The 3,670-nt window shown below is 46.2% G+C and overlaps 1 pseudogene; it reads right to left on the reverse strand.

Moving 5' to 3' along the window:
* Window positions 1-830: 830 nt before the first annotated feature.
* Window positions 831-1,823, reverse strand: LOC136374945 (neuropeptides B/W receptor type 2-like; annotated as a pseudogene).
* Window positions 1,824-3,670: the final 1,847 nt, after the last annotated feature.

Below are 3,670 nucleotides of genomic sequence, written 5' to 3' on the forward strand. Positions count from 1 at the left end.
TAATAGGCAAGATGCAATATATAGCAAAGACACGGCACAAGTAGCATAAATTTTCTCTTGTGAAAAGGAAGCTCAGTCTCTTTTTCTCCCCCATGAGGTTTATTTCATTACTTACTCTTAAATATATGTATTTGACACTTAACAGGAACAACTAATTCAAAATAATTTCTAACACAATTCTCACAGTTGTCATAGTATTGTATGGTGTGCTGTTTTAGCAGTATTTTTTAGACCAAATCTTCCTTTTGGTCTAAATTCACAAGTCAGAAAAGAGGAAATTTGTGGTGGGGTGGAAGATGACATCCTTCAATATCAAAAGCAACCATAACACACAGGACACAAATGAACATGAAAATAGTTTCTTTTCTGTTCCAAATACTCATCTTCTGTTTTTTTGATGTTCACTGAAAGTGCTCATTAGCTCTGCTCCATTAACTCATCCCTAATAACAGTGATAAGAACTGAGCTTTGCACTAATCTGTTAAATTTCTCCAGCCGTTTCTGTGCTGTACAGCAGATGGCAATAAAAGGACCACTCTGTGGCAGAGGCATACTCCTGAAAAGGAAACGTTCTGCCTTAATAATTCAGAGGGTGAAATTAAAATCAGACATAAAAATGCAACTCTGAGAAGTTGTAGGAGCAAAGAGGGGAAATACAAGAGTTGCAGTGAGCAGGACAAACCCTGTTGCTGATGAGGATTATAAACAGACCACACATCACATGTAAATGAAAGGAAGGACAGTGCATTCATTGGTTGCCCCTTCAGTCTGCAAAATTGCCCCTGAAAAGCCCTGGAAGGGCAGGGACCTGCCAGCCCCAAAACCCCTGTTCAAGAAGTTCTGCATTCCAGCAACTTCCGGAAGCTTTTCCGAAAACTGTCATCCAGGAAAGCTACAAGAAAGGATTCAGCATGAGTTGGCATAGCTTAGGCTGGTGATGAGTAGGATATCCCAATGACCATGGAAGTCTGGGGTAAGTCAGTGGTCAAAGCCACGATGGTGGCCAAGTGGAAGGGAGTCCAACAGAAGAGGAACACAGCCAGAACTATGAAGACCATAATGGTGACTTTCCTCTTGGCTTTGTCCCGGGCTCTGGCATTGGAGTTCAAGTGCATGTTCCTCAGCTTGTAGAGCATCATGGTGTAGAGGATGCAGATGGTGGATACCGGAATGGCAAAGCCAAGGATGAGGGTGTAATCCTGCTGGCTTTGAACCAAACCCTCTCAGGCTTGGGGAAATTGAGACCACAACTCTTGATCTCCAGGTCGTCAGTGTAGACATTGGCAAAAATGATGAAAGGGAGAACTATGATGGGGACCAGGATCCAGATGCACAGGCTGACGATCCTGCTGCTCGGTACGTGCGGTGGGGCATCCTCTTGGACCTGACCGTAGCCAGTACCACCAGGTACCTGTCTATGCTCATGACTGTCAGGAAATAAATGCTGGAGAAGATGGTGTAGTGATCTATGGACAAGATGACCTTGCAGAGGATTCTCCGAAGGGCCAGTAGCGGAGGAGGTGCTCCACAATATTGATGGGCAAGACAAGCGGGAATAGTCATCGGCGATAGCGAGGGTTCAGGATGAACATGTTGGTCACAGTTTTCATCTTGGGGGCCTTGAGGATGACATAGATGACAGCAGTGTTGCCTGTGAGCCCCACAGCACAGATCACAGAGTAGATCACGGGTAGGACAATGTAGAAATCAGCTGCCTGCTCTTGGAGGGTGAAGTTGAACCTCATGCTGTTTTCCAGGTAGCAGCTGTTGCCTGTGTTGCTGCAGGAGTTGTTCAGATCACCCCAAAAGGAGATGTTTCCCATGCCTATTGATCACAGACCCCCTCAGATGCCACTGAAGCCTCACTAGTCCAGAAGTGAGAGGTTTTTTGTTTGGTTGTTTTTTTCCCCCTCCTGTGAGAAGCAGCTGTTACTTCATTTAGATGCAGCTTATTTTCAAAGATGATTTTGAGGCTTCATGGACCACCTAACTTACCTCTCTCCCCTGCTGGAGAAGTTAGATTTTGAAGTGTTGATGGGAGAAAAAAAATGTTTTGAAGACATAAGGCTCCATGAACCAAGCACACAAGAGAATTACGACTTTCTAAATAAGTCAAAGAACTTTTCTTTCGAGAGCATTCCAGTGAGCTTTGGCTTTTCTTTGCTGGGGGAGTTGAGTGGTTCCCGTTCAGCTGTCTGCAGTGATAGTTCCTCTGGGGCTGGCAGGAACGAGGAGGCAGAAGGGGGAGTTTGTGCCTGGCTGGCTGGTCTCAGCCCTTGGAGGACCTGAGGGATGGCTGCTGTTTCACTGGCACAGCGCTCGCTTTCTGTGCCGGAGCAGAAGCGTTCCAGTGGTTAATTAGCGCCTGCCTTTGTGTCGGAGTTCAGGCTCTTCGCGGACAGGCATTTCACAAACAATGAAGAAGTTTCTGACACTGCTACTTCCCGTTCCCAGGGTCTCCTAGTAAAAGAAGGAGGGGGAAAAATAGTTCAGGGAGTATTTCGGAAATTAACGGTTAAAGAGGATTATCCTGCAATCAAAGTAGACTTTTAAGCAAGGGTGGGCTATGAACTTACTCACTATGAAAACTATCCCCAGTACAAACAACTGGCAGCACCCCAAATTTAGCACAGATTGTGCAGACAAACCTGTAAATCTCAGAAGTTCACGATTAATCAGGGAAGAGGGAGAGAAGTACCCTGAAAGCGAATCCACTTTAGAGACAGAGCAAGAGTCATCCCATCTGTAGCAGTTACCACATCCATCACTATTGCCTGACCCATACTTCCAAAAATTCCTCCACAAGGGATGAACAACCGACCCCTACCCCCACCGTGAAGATCAAGGTTTGGCAACCGGTCCCAGGCTCTGCGAAGAGAAGCGCCTCACTTCTCTTGCCTTTTGCCGTTGCACCAGCGGTAAAGTGAGGGGACTGCCGACCTTGGGGATGGAGGGATGAATGGTCCCTTACCTGGGAAGCGTCTCCGCTGCCTCCTCCAGCACCTGCTGCTCGTACTGGTGAGCTTCTTCCCTCTAATCCGAATTGGAGGAGGTCTCTGGGTTGCTGACGTACCAGGGTTTGCAATCAGATCAACATGATGCTTCTGTGTGTGCGCGTTGCATGTCTGAGCAATTAGCACTTGCTCAGACCAGGGAAGGCGGGGGAAACAAAGGTTTCTCTCCGCAGGATTATTAAATAATAAATACTGTGGGTGTTCCCTTCAGGAATGAGAGAGATGTCGAGGGACACAGGCAGGACCCAGACTGGCTGAATGAGGGATGCATGAAATGGTGGGAAGCAGAGGGTTAAACTGCTTCAATAGGGAACAGTGGCTGGTTTTAACAAAGGGAGTAGGAGGAGGGTGAGCAACATTACCGCGTTCAAATAAACAAATAAACAGCCATACCTTGCCAGATCTGGGCTGTTTTCGGCTGCTCTGGGGAGTTTGGCCGGGTTCCTCCAGCTGGGTCTCTGATCCAGCTTTGGAAATTCAATGAAATCCTTCAGCTCTGCAGCAGGAGGTGCAGGAGTCCCGTGAAGCTTGTCAGAAATGAACCCCAGGTTATAGAGCAAGAATGTTAAGATCACTTTACCAGCATGCCCCTAAAGAAAAAAAAAAAAAAAAAAAAAAAAAAAAAAAAAAAAAAAAAAAAAAAAAAAAAAAAAAAA

The sequence above is a fragment of the Sylvia atricapilla genome, unplaced genomic scaffold (assembly GCF_009819655.1).
Source record: "Sylvia atricapilla isolate bSylAtr1 unplaced genomic scaffold, bSylAtr1.pri scaffold_64_arrow_ctg1, whole genome shotgun sequence".
Taxonomy (NCBI): Eukaryota; Metazoa; Chordata; class Aves; order Passeriformes; family Sylviidae; genus Sylvia; species Sylvia atricapilla.